This window comes from Canis lupus, chromosome 18 (genome assembly GCF_003254725.2).
Source record: "Canis lupus dingo isolate Sandy chromosome 18, ASM325472v2, whole genome shotgun sequence".
In the NCBI taxonomy this organism is placed as follows: Eukaryota; Metazoa; Chordata; class Mammalia; order Carnivora; family Canidae; genus Canis; species Canis lupus.
Window position 1 is genome coordinate 44,311,887 of NC_064260.1, and position 21,294 is coordinate 44,333,180.

At 55.0% G+C, this 21,294-nt stretch overlaps 1 protein-coding gene across 2 annotated transcripts in view; it reads right to left on the minus strand.

Annotated features, from left to right (window-relative positions):
• Window positions 1-21,294, minus strand: part of TSPAN18 (tetraspanin 18) — a 186,066-nt gene that overhangs the window by 23,182 nt on the left and 141,590 nt on the right. For both annotated transcript variants that reach the window (XM_049096376.1, XM_025451945.3), the window contains one exon: window positions 6,080-6,162. The gene's annotated coding sequence lies outside the window, so the exon portion shown is untranslated. The remainder of the gene's footprint in view (window positions 1-6,079; window positions 6,163-21,294) is intronic.

Consider the following 21,294-nt stretch of genomic DNA (forward strand, 5'->3'; position numbering starts at 1 on the left):
TTCCAGAGGCGCCCAGCCCAAGGGCTTTCCTTAGATTGGGCTAGAGGAGAAGGGGAACACAGGGCTCCTGGGGTCACCTGGCTGGTCTCCACCCTTGTGAATAATAACACGATTGAGCATTTAGCAGGTGCAGGGCTCCATCCTTAGGCTTGACATGTATGAACTCACAACAACCTGTGAGGTAAGTACAATCATCATCCCAGTTTTCCAGAGAAGGAAACTGAGGCAGAGGGAGGCTAGGTGACTTGCCTGAGGTTGCAGCTGCTGAGTGGTGAAGCCGAGACTTGAACCAGGCAGTCTAATTTGGAGGAACAAAGGATGGAGTGTGTGTGTGGGGGGGGGGGGGGGGGAGCTCCTCCCTTCACTGAGCTGTGGCTTGAGTTTATGAAATGTCATTGGCCTCCAAAGCTAGAGTCTGGTGACAGCATCCACTCCCTTCCAGGGATCTTTCAAGCACCTCCGGCCTCACTCCTGCTCCCGGCCTCCTCCTCTCTCACCCAGCTGTGGCCTCAGCCTTGGCCTGGTCTCCCTACCTCCAGCCAGCACCTCCAGAGGGGCCTTTCCATAGAGCACATCTAGCCACATGATGCCCCTGCTAAACGCCTGGCCTCTACAGGAGACCAGCCACCCCCTAACTGTGGTCTGCAAGGTTCCCCAAGACTCCCACGGCCACCTTCTGTGCCTTTGCCCCATCGCCGACATTAAAGGAGAGTCCCCGAAGCTCATTTAGTGCCTCCACTCCCTTCTGTTCAAACTGCCTTGCCCTCTCCTGCCTTTCCATTCATTTCCTATTCATCCCCCTAGGCATCACCTCCTTCCCCGATACCCCCCATCCTGCCTTCCCAAGAGCTCCCGTGGCCTCTGCTGACCTCCACCGCTGCCCTACTATACTGTATACCATTACGGCATCAGCCAGTGTTCCGTTGAGCTCCCTATGGCATGGGATGGCAGCTGTGTCCCCCTCCTGGGACACAGCAGGTCCTGGTATATGGTCTGGACTGCATAAAAGCCCACAACATAGCAAATGTGAATTAAACAGCATGGGCAGGAAGCCTGGTGCCAGGCTAAGGGCTTTGAGGCCTCCTTACCCCCAACAGAGAGAAGAGGCAGGAGGATTCACACAAGCAGGGGGGCTCCTAACTTTCTCCTTTCCTCTCTCTGCTGTGCCCTCTCCAGAGTGAGGACAGTCCTCATGTGACTCCTGATGCTCCATTTGCCTGTCTTTCTCTCCAGATCTTCTCGAGGCCAGAGAGCCCAGAGCTGCCCTGGATAGCCAGGATCAAGAGGACCTGTCCCTTCCTTTGTCCCAGGACCTGTCCCCTCCAGTGGGTGGTGGGAGGGCTGAGATTTGGTGGGGACTCCCAGGTCTGGTCAGCCTGCTGTTTAGCCAGCCTGTCTTCTGATTGGCCCGTGCCATTGCACACCAGTTGTTGAACATCTTGACCCTCATCCTTGACTGTGGGTCATCTTTGTCTCCTCCGTCATCCCTATGCCCAGGCTCCCTGCTTCCACGGCAATTCCCCAGGATGCCATCTCCAGGCCCACCTAACCAGCCATGCCCCTCCTTCACCCCAGCCTTCTAGAAGCAGCATCTCACCTGCATCCAAACATAGTGGTTCTGTGCACAGGCTCTGGAGTCGAACACACCCAGGCTCTTTCTACTGTTGTGTCTTTGCCAAGTGACCTAAACTCTGGGAGCCTCAGTTTCCTCCTCTGCAAGAATGGGAACCGAGGGCCCACTGAGGGCCCACTTCATGGCCTGTTGTGAGAAGTAAATGACTGCGCTGGCCTGGAGTGGGGTGGACGGCTCTTACCACCAACTCAGCAGCTGTACAGGCTTCCCTGGGCTGCTGCTCCCTCTGAGCTCAGGACCCCAGGACAATGACTTAAACCTAGGTGCTGGGGCAGCCCGGGTGGCTCAGCAGTTTAGCGCCGCCTTCAGCCTAGAGTGTGATCCTGGAGACCCAGGATCGGGTCCCACATTGGGCTCCCTGCAGGAAGCCTGCTTCTACCTTCTGCCTACGTCCCTGCCTCTGCCTCTCTCTGTGTCTCTCATGAATAAATAAATAAATAAAATCCTTTAAAAAATTATAAACCCTAGGTGCTGCATTCTGACCCCCTCTCCCTTTGACACCAGGCCTATTCAACTCCACACATCTGCTGAGACGCCGTGTTCTTTAGAAACGGGGAAGAGGACAGGAAAGAATATTTATTCAGCACCGACTCCTTGCCAGCCACACACCTGCTCCACAAAGTAACTGTCCTGACTCTTTCGATGACCCCGTGAAGTGTGAAGCACTGTCCATTTTACAGATGAGGACACTGCGGCTCAAGGACGTGAAGCGACCTGCCCAACATCCCTGGGCTTGTAAACATGCCCCTTGGCCCACTGCAGATCCTGTGCTCCGCCTGGTTCCGGGGGCAGCTTTCAGGTAGACAGAAGGGCAGCAGGAGCACTGGACTGCGAGTCCAGAGCCCCGTCTCCTGCTCTGCAAGTCATTTCCTCTCTCTGGCCTCAGCCCCTTCCTCTGCAAGATGATGGAGCAGGAAGTTGATGACTTGTCAGTTCCTTCCGTCAAGGGCAGAAGGGGCTGCCCCGCTAAGATGCTGGGGTTCTGCGGGAGGCCAGGCTTTAGCGGCCCCCTCCTGGGCCCACCCAGGCAAAGTTGCTTTCCAGAGCAGGATCTGGCTTCAGCTGGCTCTGGCTTTGTAGCAATTAAGGGGCATAATAAATATGGCAGCTCATAAACGGGCTACCTGTATTTATTACATACCGCGTTCGTTACAGATTACATCTAATGGGTAGCTTGTGGAGTGCTGGGCTCCCAGACAAATGCAATAAAAGGAGCGTGTCTCCTGGGAAGAGCCTCTGACAACCTCAAAGGTGAGGCAGGTAGAAAAATAGATGGTGGGAGCCAGAGGGCAGATGGGGATACAGAAGCCCAGTTCCAGCTCCAGGGCAGAGTGGGTGAGTGGAGAGAAGGTGCTGGTGCCTGACGGAGGATCAAATCCCAGCCCTGCCAGGCTCAGCTGGGGACCTGGGGTGTTTCTAAACTGCATGCATCTGAGTTTCCTGGTCTTTAAAATTAGTATACAAATAATGCTTTCCTCATAACGCATGGAAAATACGGAGTGCAGGACTTGGCACCCGGGAGCTAACAGTGTAGCAATAGCTAGTAACAGCTGGCATATCTTAAACTCTTGCCATGGGCCAAGGAACATGCACAATCTCAATCCTCATCAAGTTCCAGGACAGGCGTAATGTCATCTCCATTTATCGGGCAAGGGAACTTAGGCTCAGAGAGGTGCCTGACCTCTCATGCAAGGTCACACAGCATAGGGACGCCTGGATGGCTCAGTGGTTGAGCGTCTGCTTTAGGCTCAGGGCGTGATCCCAGGGTCCTGGGTGTGATCCCCTATCCTGGGACAGTATAGCAGTGGCTCAGCGGTTTAGTGTCGCCTTCAGCCCAGGGCGTGATCCTGGAGACCTGGGATCGAGTTCCACATCGGGCTCCCTGCATGGAGCCTGCTTCTCCCTCTGCGTATGCTTCTGCCTCTCTCTCTGTGTGTCTCTCATGAATAAATAAATTAAAAATCATTTTAAAAAAAAGGTCACATAGCACAGAAGTGCCTGAGTCAGGATATGTCTGTTTTCTTCCGGAGCCACAACTCTTTATCATCATTTTGGATAAGCGCTAATTGCCCTGCCCCGTTCATCCATCCTCCTCCAAAATTCAGGCCCGTCTTCATATCTGCTGTGCCACCTCATTTCCTGCTATTCGGGGAAATCAGCCTTCTGAGCCCTCATCCACTGCCAGCCAGGCTGAAGCCAAAAGACCAACAACGCCTGACTGTTCCACCTGCCACCAGGGGTTTCTGAGTGTGGGACACACCTCCTTAGCCAATTGGCCAGACAAGAGGGACAGACCAACCTCCAATCCCCTGCCTGGATCTGGTCGAGAGCTCCACTCACCCACAGAGCCTCCTGGAGGTGGAGCGAATCAGCCCAGTTCCCTAATTTACCTCAAAGGAGGGTGGGACATAGTCTCTGGAAGGTGGGCTGAGAAGAATCTTGAGCTGACCATGAGGTCCAAAGGCTGAACTGTTTCTCAGAAATGATGTTCAGAGGCACTTATGGAGGAGACTGGGAATCTCTCTGCTGAAGGAACATGACATACCCTCTCTGGGGCCAGGGGTGAAAGGCCCCCCTAAGGTTTCCCCAATCCCCGGAGTTGACAGGGACCCCAAGGGGAGAGTATCAGTGTGGCTGGGCCACAGGGTCCGACTGGGCCTGGCCCTTCCACTTTCCAGCCTCATGATCTCGGACAAACACACAGCTTCTCTGGGCCTTTGCTTTCTTGTCTGCAAAATGGGGCCAGGAATGCTGGCGTCCAGAGGAAATTGTGCAGACTCAAGGTTGAATGGGAAGAGGTGCCAAGCTCCTCACACCACAGCTGGCACACGGCGGCTCCGTTCCTTCTTCCCTTCCTGCTCTGTCCCGCCACAGGGCAGCCACTCTCACCTACTTCCCCAGACACCAATACACTGGCCAGGTTCCCTGAATCAGGAGAGGGGAGGACTCTAACCACCAGGTATAGTATGACTTTACAGAACAAAAATGCAGGAGAAACTCTAAGGTACATTTAGGATATGACTTGGTAAAGGCAGCACCGTTTGATGGATAAAATCCTTTAAATCGGGGCACCTGGGTGGCTTGGTGGTTGAGCCATCTGCCTTTTTTTTTCTTTTTTTAAGATTTTATTTATTCATAGAGACAGAGAGAGAGGGGCAGAAACACAGTCAGAGGGAGAAGCAGGCTCCATACAGGAAGTCTGATGTGAGACTCGATCCCGGGTCTCCAGGATCACACGCCAGGCTGCAGGTGGTGCTAAACCGCTGCATCACTGGGGCTGCCCGAGCCATCTGCCTTTGGTTAGGTCATGATTCTGGGGTCCTGGGATCGAGTCCTGCATGGAGCTCCTGAAGGGAGCCTGCTTCTCCCTCTGCCTGTGTCTCTGCCTCTCTCTGTGTGTCTCTCATGAATAAATAAAAATCCTAAAAAAGAATCTTTTAAATCTTAGGGCCAGGGTGATGAAATGTGGAAGTCAGCATTTCAGGCAGACCTGACTTCCTGTGAGTTCAATTCCTCACGTGCACGGCGAAAGCATGCAGGGGAGCAGGCTGGGTGTTGCAGTTCCAGCTGCCCTTCCACGAAGGGGTCTGCCTCAAGGTGAGTGTGGGGCTGGGGGGGCTGCTGCCCTGGATCTCATGGTCTCGAGGCTCCTGTCATGGTGCCGGTCACGGTGCCCCCTCACCTGACCAAGTGATGGTTCTGGCCTTACAGACGGGTGTTTCACCGGACAACGTGACCCCCAGATGCAACCGACTGGTTCTTGTACAACAAAACCAGGTGGTTCAGAGCTTTGTGGGGATGTAAGGAAAACTTTTCTCTGACACTACTGTTTGTGTCACCCTTGGTGTAGAAGCCAATGCTTATATAATTTATGTCACCAGCGTTTCCGTAATAGGAGTTCTGGGTCCCGAACCGGTAGGGCAAGCTGACTGGCCCATTGCCCTCACTCTGGAAATGAGAAATGGGAAGGGGGCGTGGCCAAGTCAGCAAGCCAGTTAGGGATGGACGTGAGGCTAGAGCCCTGGTCGGGATCCCAGGTCAGGGGCCTGGGAATACACGATAGGCTCGGTATTGTGCTTATTTATTTTGGTGGCACACGTCTTCCCTTGTTAGAATGCAGGCTTCCTAAAGGCAGGGACCTGTTTCGTTCTCTGCCTCATTCCTAGCATCCAGAGCAGTGCCCGGCACACAGCGGGTCCTCTGTTCATACATCTGAATGAATGAATGTTGGAAAAAGAGAAACAGAAACAGAGAACCGTGTAGATCTGTGAATGAATCAGAGAAAAAAAGACTAGTCAGAAAGACTGGGAAAGACAGAAAGATAGACAGCAGGACGTGAGATGGCAGACAGATGGGCTGAAAACGAACGGAGGCGGAGGTAGGGCAGTGTCAGGGGACAGGGCGGAGGCGCGCGGAGGGAGGGCATGCCCTTTGCTGACTTGTCACCTGGGCAGCTCTTCAGGCGTCAGCAGGACAGAGTCTCCTGGTCAGAGGGGGTCTTGTATATTCTTCTATTGGCCCAGCTTGTCCTAGAAGGAGAAAAATATTCAATTACTATAGGAAGTCAATAAAAAGCAGCCACGTTCAAGAAGCTGTTTATGTAAACCTGCCCTAAGGACGCACACAGGGCAAGTGCCCTGCTCATCTGGGTCCATTAGTGCTAATGAAAAGCTCTCAGCATCGAGGCCCACTCCAGCTGGGGAGGCCTGCGCGGGGTGCCTGCCCTCTGCCCAGATGGCAGCTCCTGAGTCCTCACAAGAGCTACGCGGGGAACCACATCTTTAAGAGACTTTCCGTTTCTGGCCCGGGCTTCATCTATATGGTTGATGAGCTGAGAGGAGGCAGTGGGCATGGTGGCCCACACACCTGGAAGCCACCTGGATGTCACCTGGCCATCTGCAGTGATGCCTGAGCAGAGAGAGTGCCAGCATGGCCCTGTCCATCAAACCCCCTCCCCAGAAATCCTGACTCCCAAGGGAGAAACTGGATGCTGGAAAGGGTTGCTTGGCCTCACAGAAGGGCTTGCCAGAAGGCTCCTACAGAGGACCAGATCTCAGCAGTGGAAAACGAGAGTTTGCTTTCAGTAGTCAGAATGGGCCCCGAAGGAGGCTCGTATTTGGCCACACTTGTGGGGAATCACTCGGCCAGGTCGGGATCAAGAAGGATCTGGAAGCGTGGGGCGGGGGAGCTTGGGCTGCAGTGGGCATTCTCATGGGGTTCCAGGGAGGGAGATGTTGGGGGGGTGGTTCTCAGATGCCAGTTCAGATTCCTTCCCATTCATGTCAGTGGAGGAGGGGGTGGTGGATGAAAGACTCCTCTCCCCATCCACCCATGCATCTGCTCAGGAGACACATATTGAGCACCTGCTGTGTGCTGGGGGCCGTGTCAGGAAACGGGGCTGTAAAGAAGCTCACCCTCCTGGTCGGGCGGCATTCGGGACGGAGATGCCAGGAAGCTCGCCTTCTGTGTCAGTGGAGGAGGTTGGAGGAGACAAAGAAAAGGAAGACCATAGGGCTGGGGACCAGCAGGAAGGAGGGCCATCCACTGGTATAACGCCACTGCGGGCTTAGGGAGGTTTCATGAGGAAGGGGTGGCACAGTGGAGGTGAGGCTGGCAGATGGAAAGGCAGGAGAAGGGGCCTCCGTCCTGAGACCTGCTGAGTCCCTGGGAGCTCCCTATTCGGACTAAACACACACATGTAGCAGGCTCGTCAACCACCTGCCTCTGTATCCGCTGCAGAGCTTTGGGCTACACGCTCACATGCATGAGCTTCCTGAATGCTCATGACACCTGGAAGCAGGGATCCCATGAGCACCGCCGTTTACCAGGAGGAAGCCGAGCCCTGGAGGGAAATGATTTGTCCAGCATCCCACAGCTGGGATGCCTTGGAGCTGGAATGCAAACCTAGGAATCAGAACTAGCTGTGTGATCACACTGAGTCCTCACAGCAGCCCTGCTGGGAGGGCTATTGGCCCATTTTACCGAAGGCAACTGAGAATTACCTTGGTAAATGGCAAAGCTGAGCATTCTCCCGAGATCCCAGATTCCAGGCAAAGATGTCAGAAAAGCCAGGCCCATCTGGCCTGAACAGTGATGAATCTGCTAACATTGGCCCTAAGGCTGAGCAGGGGTTCCATGCACTCTGGCCCCTACCAGGCAGGAAACTACCAGTAGGGTGGACACGGCGGGGGGTGGGGGTGGGGGTGGGGGGTGGTGCAAGGGGTGGTGCAGAGAGAAGCCCCCTGGGTCCAGGCAAGGTCCTAGAAGCTTTGGGCTGGACCTTTGTCCCGGGATGGCTCACAAGGTGAGATGCAGCCTATTCAGGCTCCTTTCTGGAGCTAGGGTCTCTGTGCCCCTAGGGAGGGGAGCCTCAATTCTAGTTCAGGGGCTGTACCCCCTGCCTAGCCCCACGGCTCAGGGAAGCGAGGAGGAGTCAGTTTTCCCCTATCCGCGTTTCTCCCCTGCCCCATCCCAGCCCTGGTCTCCAACATCACCATTCCTGCCCAGGATCTCAGGCTGGCAGTTATCCTGAGTGTGATGTGACTCCTTTTCCTCTGGTCATTGAGGCTGGAATGACAGGCCCAGGTGACCAACACAAGGCCCATCCAGTGACAAAGAGAAGGCACTGAACTCCTTCTGGCATCTCCCCACCCCCTCTTCACTGGAGATCCCGGCCCCATTGTATGCATGCTCCAGGGCTGAAATAGGCTTACCCCCTTCTGGGGTTCCAACTGCCCGGAACAGCCTCCCATCCCTCTTTGTCCTTTCTGCTCTCCCAACCCATGGCCGGGCTCCTGACTGCTTCCTGACCCAGCAAAGATCTGCATTCAGGGGAAGCTGGCAAAGGACCACAGAGGGGATGCCTGCCACGTGTTCCCCATCACCGCAGAGACGGCACTTGCCTTGGCCAGTTAGTTCCCTGAGACCTTCAGAAAGTCACTAACCCTCCCTGAGATGCCAGGTTCTCCTCTGAAAACTGTGATCCTCAATTTCAAAGCCAAAGGTGGCTGTAAGAATTCATGATATGGGGGTGCCTGGGTGGCTCAGTCAGCTAAGCATTCAACTCTCAGTTCTAGCTCAGATTGATTGTAATCTCAGGGTCCTGGGATCGAGCCCGGAGTCGGGCTCTGCACTCAGTGTGGAGTCTGCTTGAGATTCTCTCTCTCCCTCTCCCTCTGCTCCTCCCCCAGCTTGCACTCTTTCTCCCAAATAAATAGAGCTTAAAAAAAAAAAGAATTAATGGTACGAAGTACTTGAACTTAACTCATATGATACAAAAACTCTTGGAAACCTGCAAAGCACTCTTCCCACGGGGAGCTATTATTCTCATATACCAGGAGAAAGGGGATGCCCAAACCACATCCACCAGTCATCAGTGGAGGTGAGCACGGGAAAGAACCACGGACAGACAGTTTGGTCAGGACGGCTATAAACATCTTTCCCCTAAGGGGCCCCAAATTCAAATTAACCGCTACAATTTTGTGATAATTGATTCTAACGATAACTCATAGTATTGAGTGCTAACCATGCAGCAGGCTCTGCTAAGCATCTCTCCAGCGTTCTCCTACGTACTCCCGGCCCACGAGGTCAGTACCATTATTGTACCATTTTACATACGAGGAAGCTGAGATTTAAGAGAATGGAATGAACTGGCCTGAGTTTATCCATATGGCTAATCAGACACAGCCACGATTCAGGCCCAAGCTGGCTGGACTCCAAATCAGAGCTCCCGACAAGACACAGTCCATGGAGAGGACACCAGAAAGAGGGAGGCTTATGTCTTGGACACCAAAATTTCCAACCCAGGGCTGCTCTAGCCTGAATCAGGAACCAGGCAGACTCTCAGGGAGCCAGCTAGCATCCTCCCCTGTGCCAGCTGGAGGCCTCTGGGGGATGACCCAATCCCCACCATCCCCTGACAGATGGGAGCCCTGAGGCCCAGAGAGGGGCAGAGACGGGTGAGGTCACGCAGCACCTCGGGGGTTCTCCGGTGCAAGCCCCCCGCCTGGGCCAGACAGCTTTATTAACCTTGCCCCTCCCACCGCCCCAGATGGCGGCTCCAGCCCATCTGCACAGCGCGGGCCCAGGAGGGGTTCTCTGATTAAGAAGAACAGCTCAGTTCATAAATCACTCCTTTTATTTTCACTGCCCTCAGCCTCAGGGCATACTTTCTGGGAAGAGAGAGAGAGAGAGAGAGAAAGCAGGTGGACATGAGCGATGGAGAAGCCCCCGCCAACCCCCTCCCCCCCAGGGGGAAGCAAATACAGGTCTGGGTTGGTGTAGAGCCCAGAAATGTCCTGCAAGCACCCCAGCCAGGTGAGGGCGCTGCTGACCAGGGCAGAGGCTCGGGCCGCAGGGAGCTGCCAACACACCTTCAGCAACCTGGTTTCCAGGCGGCAGGGCTCTGCCCTGACAAGCTGTGAGGCCTGCACCAGTCTCCCCTCCTGAGCCTCAGTTTCCTCACCTGCAAGATGGGGGGCAGGGGGGTGGCGGTTCTCAAGGCCAGTGCAACCACCAGGGGAGGAGAAGGAGGAGGAGGAGGAGGGGAAATGGGATGGAGCTGAAAGCACTTTGGTGGCTGCATGTCCAGTTCCCTCCTTCCCGCACGTGCCAGCCCTGGGCCTGGTCCAAGACAAAGACAGCAGCGGCTTTCCTCCCTCAAGGACGCACTCAGATCCAGTGCCAATCAATAACCCCACAGCCCTGCCAACCAGGTGCCCTGGGCACACCGAGAGGCAAGGGGGGCGGGCGGCTGGCGGGGGCCCGGGGTGTGAGGGGAGCACAGGGCAATGCCGAGGCTCAGTGTCCGGGTGTTCACCTACAGCGATCTCCCTCCATCCCACAAAAAGCTCGGCAAAGTACATGATCCCTCCATCGTTCCCTGGCACGGAGCAGGGAACCAAGGCTCCGAGGGGCTGGAAAGGAGGTCCCGGAGCCAGAAGCGACACCAGGTTAGCCAGACTCTGGGACCGGTGCTTGTTTTCCTCCAACAGGCGGCTGGTCAGGATAAAAATGATTCTTGCCATCAGGTTCAAAGCTGGGGGGCAGGGGGAGGATTTATCTATTCACTGGCTGTGCCTGCTGGGCCTCCTCCCAAGACAGACAGTCTCGTAAACAAGCAATTGGCCTGCAATCCTGGCATGCCTGGTGACAGCGCGACACGGGGACACGGACACAGCTGAGGGGGGGCTGCAATCTAATTAGGCTCCCGGGGGCGGTGCCGTGAAGGTTCACCAGCCAGGGCGCCGGGGATGCGGTGGGATCCTAAAGGACAGCCTCCCCTGCCCCCCCCAGACTCACTGAATGGTGAACATAGAGGGGACGGAGCATCTGGTCTGCGGCGTTTGGAAAGGCCTCATCTCTGTGGTGTGAGTTGAACCGGGCCTGGGCGCTTGGTCCCCCACCACAACCCTTTCCTCTGTCCCTGAACCCTCAGGGGGCTGTTTCCATCAGAGACTCTTCAAAGAAGGACTTCCTTCGTGAGGACGAGCTCCAACGGCCTCTTTGCACAGTGGATGCTGAGGACCAGAGAGGGGCAGGGTCTTGCCCCAAGTCACACAGCTCGGCTGGCGGCAGGAGCTCCCCATATGAAGCCCACTGCCCTTCCCCCGCTCCTAAGACTGACATCTGAGTTTATTTTGGCTCCTGAAAGGACTGGGCACGCACTAGCTCGGCGAACCCTCCCGACCACCGGGGAGGTGGGCACTCCTGCTCCACCAGTGGAGAAACTGAGACTCATAGAAGGGTGGCCTTGAAGGAGGTTGGAGGAACAGTGAGGGCAAAGCAGGATTCCTTGTCCTTCTGCCCTGGCTGTCTTCCAGAGGCATGGCCCTGGGGACTTTGGGTCTGCTGATGCCCAGAGTGACCCTTGCCACAACGGATGCTTCCCATTCCCTCCATGTCCCTGGGCTGGACCGAAGCCACAGACGGTGCTCATCCCAGACACAGGACACTGGGTCCATCCTCTTGCCTTTGCCCTCAGGTGGCCTCTGGGGACAAAGGCTCTGGGCACTCTTGCAGAGACTTTCACGAGCCAGGGTCAAGGTGCTGAAGGCACTACAACCAATTTGAACTTGGGTGTGAGCAGAGAGGCGTGGTCCCTTGGTGTATGGGGCACAGGAGAGTCCAAGGGCTGGGAGGGAGGAGGGCAGGGCAGAGTGGGGACACCCACCGGCCCCCCAAAGCCGAGCCTGCCCTGTCCTCAGGGGATGAGAAGGAAAGCCAGCCTTCCAGCAGGGGAGCTGACAAGAGATTTTATATCTCGGGAAACCCCTTTGCTTTTGGAGAGAGCCTGGGGCGGGGTGGGCAGCAGCACCTTTCTGCTTCCCCCAGAGATCTGATATGGGCTCGAATCAGGGAAGGAGGTGCTCTGAGACCCAAGAGGCCCCTGGTCAGGGGCGGAGGCTCCGGCTTCTCGGCCGCCCACCCCAGCCCTGAGTCACTTTCAAGGAGCAGAGTCCACACACTCAGAGACCCGGAGGAGCCTGCAGGCCTGGTGTCCTCCCGTCAGGCTCACTTCCTGAGGGACACCCGCAGGATGAAGTGTTGGGGGAACAGCCCATCCTTACGGTTTTCTAGGGCATCTGTGCCAGCTGGAGGGAGGCCGCTCCAGAAAGGATGTCACCCCCGTCCGACAGCCAAGGACACTGGCATGTGGGGTGGGAGGGACCTGTCCAAGGGGGCACAGCACAGCCAGGGCTGGAGGATATCGTCCAGACTCCCAGCCTGGGTGCTCCCGGCCACACACTGGGGCAGCCTTGGCACACGCTGGGGGTGGCTCAAAACTCCGCCCGGGGAAAGCCCACAGGAAAGGTGAATCTGGTGGTGGCAGGAACCACAGGACATTGGCTCCACCGCTGGCAGGGGCAGGGATGGGGAATGCCGGATGTGTTGTCTGAAACACCATTGTTGTTGGACCTTTCCCATGAGACCTAAGCCCTCGGCGGCCAGAATTGTGTCTTCTGCTTCCTCTGAGTCCCTTCAGGGGACACTCAGGGTACTGGATGGAATGTTACCGGTATAGTAACTGTGCCTGCTTCCCACATGACAAGGACGGAGCACTGTTCCCGGCATCATCTACAATGGGCCAGTTGTTCCCCGGGGAGTACACCGAGGCTCAGAGGTGAGTGAGCTTCCCACGGTGGCCCAGCCCGTATGGGACAGAACTTGGCTTCAGACCCCAGGAGGCACACTGTTCTGTGCTAGGGCGCCTCTCGGCTGATGATGGGCTCTTGGCCTTTCCACACAAGGCAGAGCAAGTGACGAAGAGAAGGAACCAGAAGGCATGGAGTCCTGGGTTCAAGTCCAGAGAACTCTGTATCGCAGGCCCTCTCTCTAACCCTGGAGTCCTTCCACTGTTTCCCACGACCAACTCGGTGGGGAGCAGGAGCCCCCCAGCTCTCCCTCCCTTCCCACATTTCATCTCCCCTCAGGGCCCTGAGCTGCAAGAGACCCTTTGAAAGCCTTGGTAATCCATCCCAAAATATGCAAGGCTGTTGCTGGGGCAACCTGGCTCGCCCCTGCACAGACAGGATTTAAATATTTAATGGCTTCTTGGGTGTTAAGGGGGCCTGGGAACTGGGTGGGAAAGGGCACAGGTCTGAGCCTGGGGTGAAGGAAGGGGGGGAGCCCTGGCAACTCCTGCCACAGAAGCCCCCCTACCTCCTATGCAGAGAAGAGCACTGGGGGCTCCTGGCTCTGTTGTTGACCTTAGTGTCCAACAGGATAAAGCAGATTGTGGCTGGGACCCAAGAAGTAAGTGAGACCCGGAATTCCACTGTTAGATGTAATGGAGGGAGGTCCCGGGAGGGGGGATTTTCTCGTTTGCAGGTGGACAAGAAAAACTTTTTTAAAAAGGTCCTGCTGTACAGTGGATGCACGCTGCATGACGGTTCTTGCCTTCTCTCCTTCGAACCTCACTCTAATCCTATGGGGCAGGCCTGTTCTTATTCCCAATTCACAGCTGAGAAAAGTGGGATCGGAGACATGCAGTGACTTGCCCAAGGCCACACAGCTGCTAAGTGGCAGACTCGAACCCAAGGCAGTGGGCTCCAAGGCCGATGCTTTCTCTGCTACATCTATCAAGAGTCAGGGCCAGAAACACTGCTTCCAGCTAGCTAGCGTGTATGAAGTCCATTCTACGGGCCGGGCACTGGGCTCAGGGCTCCGCATGCTCTAATTCACTTAACCCTTACAATGACACGGGGAGGTAGGTGCTGTTACCCCCATTTTACAAAAACAACCAATTAATTAATTAAAATCAAACTTAAAATCCTCTTATCCCCTGGTGCTTTGTCCATATCCTCCAAAGCTGGATAGGATGGCAAGAGGAAATTCTTCTGGCAACTTCGCAGTAAAGATGAGTCAGTTCATTGACTCACGCTACACATAAGACACATGCACACAAACCCACACGGATATGGCCTCGCAGACATATGCTCGTTTACAGACAGACAAATGTACAAATATACACACAGACACACACACGCATAGACACACAGACAGACATCACCACTCACACAGGCACACACGTGAAGGCACAGGTGTACACGTACGGCCACCCATCACTTTCCCCCTGACTGAACTAACAACAATGTCATGAAAAAGACATCCAAAGTCACCCGGTCCACGCCTCCGCCAACATCGAGAACATTTGAAACAGGCAAACGGATGTGACCTTGTTCTTAAAGATCTTCAGTAAGGAGGATAAACCCCATGGCTTCATTCTGATGTCTCTTCAACTAGGGAAGCTCCTCCTGGCATCGAAGCAAATTCCAACCTGCTTTACATTAATCACAGCACGACTCTCCATGATACCCTGCTTTACAGCTCCCAAAGCCCTGCTATTTTTAACGCTCCTTTTTCATCCTCACGACCATCCAGCAAGGCAAACAGGGAAGCGATGATTTTAATTTATGTGGAGAAGGGCCCAGAGGAGTTACAGGGCTTGAGATGACACAGCTACTGCTCAAGGTGGGCTTCCGTCCCACCTGTTGGATGTCTACTACTTGGCGGCTGATTTCACCAGTGTGTCAATGGGCCGGGTTGCTGTGAATGTCCTGCCAGCTTCACTTTGCTCCTCTCTTTATTGAGCTTCCTGGTCCCTCAGCCTGTGTTCAGTGAGGGGACTTCACTGGCCCTGGCTCACTTGCATCCTGCCCACGTGATGCCTGGTGCAGCATGGAGGGGAGGCCCCTTAGAGCTGGGTTATCTCGAAGCTTCCCCTACCCGGAGTTAGCAGGTTTCCGGTACTGGGGCAGATGGGTGAGGCTTCCCCCTCCTTCTCACCCACCAGGGCAGGAATCCCTGAACTCCCCCGCGCCACTGCCCCCCAAGTCCAGGACCTGTCGCTGGAGCAGAAATCAAGCCTGCTCCCTCCCCCTCCTGGCCTCATGTTCTTGGGGGGTCACTGCCCCAGTTCCATTTGCTTGGCAATAAATATTAGAAGCGCTGGGTCTTGCCAGGGCAACTGCAATTGAGTCTAGTCACCTGGCCCGAATTAGGGAGGCCACAACCCCTTCCCATAAGGGGAATGACTACAGGTATTTGCAGCTCAAGTTTTGGAGGGCAAACAACCTGAAAAACAGAAGAGACTGCTCAGAGCTCCTGTCTGGGTGAGAAAAAGAAAAAAAAAACCTGTGAGGAAATGAATCAAAGGAAAATCTGTGGTGAGGCCTGCAGAAGGATAGGCAGGAGTCAGAGAGCCCTATTTTCTTTCCTCCCCGTAAAAAAAATCATCCCAGCTGTTCCTAGGAGGCAGGTCCTAAAGCAGGATGCAGGTCGGGGGTGGGCAAGGGAAAGGACTGGACTTGGGGGGAGACAGGCACGGGGGTGAGGGGGCCGGGGGGTGCTCAGACAAAGGGGAACGAGGGCGCTGCATCCTCCACAGAAGCCCGGTCACCAGCTCCACCAAACATCATTATCTCCAGGCCAGGAAAAGATGCTGGCAATCCCACCCAGAAGCCTCGGGGTTGAGCAAGTATTTGGTCTTCCGGAATGCCAGAGAGGATTGCTACTTCCTTCTGACAAAGTAATAATACTGAAGAAGAAAACTTGTTCAGGTCCAGGTTTCTCCATCTGTCCAATGGGGACAGAAATCCCCACCTCGCTCTTCCTGTGAGCTGGTGCTGGGCAGGGTGAGAAGGGACAAGAGAAGGGACAGGGCCCTGAAGGAGTCAGGACACGGGTAGTGATCTGGAGCCGAGGTGGCAACTTTTTCCTTAATGGGCCACACAGTAACTATTTCAGGCTTTGCAGACATGTTATTTCTGTCATAACAATTCAACTCCGCTTTGTTCGAGAAAGTAGCCACAGCTTGCATCTCAAGGAATGGTCATGGCTGGGACCATGTTCACTTACAAAAAAAGACCAGGCAGGATTTGTTTCGCTGCTAGTGGTTTGCAGAGCCCTGAGCCTAAGGAATATTTTAGGGACTGACCTCGGGTTAAAGCAGCAGATTAGAAGTGAATGTGGTTCACCTGTTGTGCAGGGGGCAGAGAATGGGAGAGAACAGAACCGGGCATTCAGAGAACTGGGTTCCAGCCCTGCGTCCCGGCTGTGCAGCCCCTGCCAATTCCTGGCACCTCTCTGGGCCTTGGCAGCTCCACCGTGCGCACCACTACAAGGATGAAAGCGCCTCCGCAGGTTATGGGCCCCTGTGGCCGGGGGACAGCGCCCTCAGCAATCCATGAACCCTAGTGGGGAGGCTAACTTAACTGCAGGAGCCCCTGGCAGCTGGTGAAGGGGGTGCATGTGATGATCTGAACAGCGCTGGGGGAAGCTTTCCAGCAGAAGGGGCTGGAGGAGCTGCAGCTGGTCACCCTCTATGCCAGGGCCTGGCCCTACTGCCCCGTCTGAATCCAGGAAGAGGACCCCTGGATTGCATCCTTTGTCAAGAGCTCTTTGGAGCAGGGCTCTGCTGCACCAGGGCTGTCCGAGGGCCAGGAAGGCTGAGCCCTTGGCCTTGGCCCCTGCTACCGCTGAGTCTGGCACATGGAGACATCATGTCTGGCCAGCGTTGAGGGGCCTCCCCTGCTGCAGGTCTTCCATGGTGCTAACGAAGGACAGATGACCAGGCGGAGCATATTATAAGCCAAGGATGAGCCGTCTGATTAACCTCTTGTGCCCGGGAAGGCCTCCTCCCTGTTCTGCTAAGGCTGCACAGCAATGAGAAGGGGCAGAGAGACTGGTGGACAGTGTGCCTGAGTCTGAGGCGGTCACGGCCTCTGCATCCTCAGGGAAGGGAGGAAGGCGTTGATGATGGCAATGATGAGTTAGCATTTGCAGAGTGCTTCCTATGCACTAAGCACAATCCTGAACACTTCATTATCTATTAATGCATGTAATTTTTCCAACAATCTAGGAAGTGGGCTCGATTCTTATGCCCGTTTTACAGATGGGGAAACTGAGGCACAGAGCTACTTGCCCCGAGTTGCACGGCTATCAGAGGCCACCATTTGAACCCAGGCAGTTAGTTCCAGCATCTGGGCTTGGAGGGTGTCTAAGATGTCTCAGAGCTGGTGGGGGCAAACCGAGGAATTCTCCAGAATTCGGAAACCCACTAGCAAAGAAGGAAAAGTGGAGGCCTCGGGATCTAGTCTTTGCTTTGCCACCAGCCCACAGCATACTTTTGGGCAACAGCATAATCTTGGGGGCTTGTCCTCTGTGGGCTGCCCGGGGGAGGCAGCCTGTGGAGTGGCCCATGGCATCAGAGTGACCAGGGGACTCATCATCTCTCCTGCTCACTACCTGTGTGGCTTTGGCTTCTCGGAGCCCCTGTGGATCATGTAGTCTCATGGTCACGTGAACGTCGATGAGACCACCCTGCCTGACACATGCGAACGCTCTCAAGAAGCTGGAGCCGTATCATCATTCATCAGGAAGCCACACCTTTTGCTCGGCCATCCCTAGGCCCTGAGCCAAGTTCATGGCTCCCAGCGCCAATGCTAAGCGGACATCTAGGTGTCGTGGGCTCCATTTCCAGGTGGAAAGGATTCAGGTATTAGGAATGGAATCGGTGGTCTGAATACCTGACGAGAGGAACCCATGATTTAAACATGTAAACACACGCCGCCCACAGCCTCCAGAGCTAACAAATGCCAGTGGAATAAAGGAATCAGGGTTTAAGAAGGCTCGATGAAATGAGGTCTTGGGGAGCACAGGAAGGTGGGTCTCACCCCTTATGGACCCTGGATCACAAGTGCATGGAGTGTACCTGAGTTCGGCAGTGAGGGCCATCTGCTGTCTGGTGCACACTTGAGCTGCCCTGCGGAGCACACACTGCAGGCGTGCCAGTCACCCGTGTGCTCCCTGCAAGGCGGTGAACGAGGGTGATTTGAGTGCTTCACGCTGGGCTCAAACCAAGGGCAAATTGCCATCTTTTTTGCAATTCCTGAGGATGTAAGGATAAAAGGTATGTCCCTGGTCCAGCGATCTGGGATCAGTTTCTGACTTTATGGCCCGCCTCTGCCTCTCCATCTTAAGAGTGTTGTCTCTGCCCCTACTCCCTTTCCCCTAAAAGTGATCATGTGCGTGCACACATGCACATGCACACACACACACACACACACACACACACACACACACACTCTGATCATTTCCTGGGGAGGTGGAAGGCTACCTGCTTATGTCAGCTGCAACACTCCTCTACAAGCACACCTAGCTGGAGGCCTGGACATAAATCCCCTAACCCTGCCCTGGGACTGTGACCCCCAGCAGGCAGTGGCCATAGTTAATTTACAGGCTCTGCATGTGTGAGCCCTTCTACAAAGCTGGCTTGCCCAAGGCAACCTCGAGTGTGCCGGGGCCCTGCTGGGAGAAGGGGGTCCTGGGGCGTCTCCTTGCTGGGAAAAGGAAGAACCTGGCAGGTGTTTCATTTCCCCCTGGCAGCCCAGTAATTAAGGAAGGAGGACTCAGCAAGTTCATGGGGCAGGGACCACATGGGGATGGCGAGGGCGGTACGTATGGAGCAGGCTTTAGAGGGAGGCTGTTCTAGGCTCCAGTGTAACCTTGAACAAGTCACCTCACCGTCTGAGCCCTGATGAGGTGACTTCAAGGCCACCAGGCCCTGACCACACGTCCAGAGCTGGCTCATGACCAGGAGGACCCATGTAGCTTTCAAGAGTGTCTGGAAGACAATTCTGAGCTTTGCTTGAGGCCATGACCCCGTGAGATGCTCCTTCCTTGGTGTAATTCTGAATAGCAAATGTTGTTGGAGCAGAGAGTCCATGGGAAATGGGTCTCCGCGTCCTAGTGGGCTTTCCAAGGTAGATATTCCAGTAGGAGATAAACCCCAAAGAGAACCTGGATCCCATTACCTGAGGGCCGAGGGGCGGTAGGGGTGAGAATAAACCACCTCCTTGCTGTGTTTCCTGGGGCAGGCAGGGCCTCCCGGGTCAGTCAGGGTGATACAATGCGGTGCACTCGGAGCCAGGCCCGGCGTGCGGCAGGGGCCCCCCAGGACGGCCCCCTCGCACGGCTGGGCTCCACGCATCTTCAAGGTACCTCCATGAAGCCTTCGACAACCTTCTGAGGCATCAACACCTTGGTTGTGTGAGCTGGAAAGCCAGGTCTTTTCACCCTTCTCTCTGCTACTTTTCAAAGACCTCACCCCATTCTAAGGTCGGGGTTCTCTCCACAGCGTGGATTTAAGGAATCCTTTGTGCAACTTCAGCGGTGACGCTCAAGGAAATCCTTTCTTCTCCCAGGCCGCCCTGTCCTTGTCACAAGGTGACAGCTGCCCGGCTGCACCCAGAGGAGGCTGGCCCTCCCCGGCAGTGGCAGGGGAGCTGCTCTGTCCATGAGCCCGGGACAGACCAGGGCAGCCCCCAGCCGGGCCCATGGGCATCAGCACTGGCATCCGCACTGTCCATCTTGGGCTTCCTTTGGAAGAAGGGGGAAGGCTCGCGAAGCTGCGCCACAGGGGCCACCCTGGGGGCTCTTCTGGCACGGGCGCTGTCAGGGGTGCTGCTGGGTTGGCCTTTGATGGCAAGGCTTGTCCAACATGAGCCCCAGAGGCCCGAGATTGCATGATGGGCCAGCGATGTGGGGGCTCCAGAAGGTGCACAGCTTCTCCACCAACAGTGGAGAGCCCGGCCCTGAGGCTGCCCCATGTCCCATGACCCAGAGTCAATAGCTCTGGCTGAAGGAATCTTCTACCCCCTTGTCATTTACTTACTCTTGTCAACATCCTCACAGCACTTTATAAGCCCCCTCCATCCATCCCCGGGCTCATCTCCAACCATCCTCCTTCTCCCTCACCTCACTGCAGCCTTAGTGGTCTCTTCCACATGGCAAGCACATTCCTTCCTCAGGACCTTTACACCTGCCAGTCCTTCTGCCTGGGACCCTCTTTTCCTCAGCTGTTCCACATGGCATACTCCTTCACTTCATCCAGGTCTCTGATCAAATTCTTTAGGTAGACTGTCCCTGACCATCCCCACCCCCTCTCCCCGCCAGCCTAAAATAGTCTCTCTCCCTGGCCACTGTCTGTCCTTTTGTTGTCCCTGTTATTTATTTTCTTTCCCCTTCCTTTGAATGCAGGAGGGCAGTGCCTCTGCCTGGTTCGTTGCTGAATCCCAGCATCCGCTACAGTGCCTGCCACAGGCTGAGAGCTCAGGGGGTGTTTGGGGAAGGAAGGGAAGAAGGAAGGGCAGAAGGAATGAATCTTGTGTGAGGGCCTCATTTCACAAATGTTTGATTTAACTCTTGTGAAAAATCTGGCAAAAGATGCAGGACCAGGTATAATTTGTGGGACCCAGTAAAAATGAGGGATCTCTTATTCAAAAGTTAAGAATTTCAGGACGGCGGGACGCCTGGGTGGCTCAGCAGTTGAGCGTCTGCCTTCCGTTCAGGTTGTGATCCCAGGGTCTTGGGATCAAGTCCCACATCAGGCTCCTTGAAGGGAGCCTGCTTCTCCCTCTGCCTTTGTCTCTGCCTCTCTCTGTGTGTCTCTTATGAATAAATAAGTAAAATCTTTAAAAAAAATGTCAAGATGGCAACAGCAGAGCATTAAGCCAAGTGTGGGGCCATTCTAAGTGTAGGACAGACCATCCCCTCCCTGCCCCCTGCAAAAGCCCAGATTGCATACTGTGACCCTGGCCCTGGGGACGTGTTATTACCACTGCCATAGTGCCATTTGGAGATAAGAGGAGCAGAATGGTGTAGGGGCTTGTCCAATGACACAGCATCACGCCATGGCTTGGAACCTTACAAGCTCTTACTGCCCAGTTCCTGCAGTGGCTGCAGAAGAAATCTTGTTACCTCCACACACCTAGAAATCTGGGGACCCAGCCGAGGAAGGACATGAGGGAGGAAAATGGCTTGTGAATCTGTTGACCTCACAGCTTCATGATTTATATATATATATATATATATATATCAGATCACACATACATATATGGCATTTTATTTCAAAATATATCCACATGGGATCCCTGGGTGGCGCAGCGGTTTGGCGCCTGCCTTTGGCCCAGGGCGCGATCCTGGAGACCCAGGATCGAATCCCACGTTGGGCTCCCAGTGCATGGAGCCTGCTTCTCCCTCTGCCTGTGTCTCTGCCTCTCTCTCTGTGACTGTCATAAATAAATAAATAAAAATTAAAAAAAATATATATCCACAGCTGTTTTAATATAAAAATAAGGTATTGTTTTCCAAATCTTCGA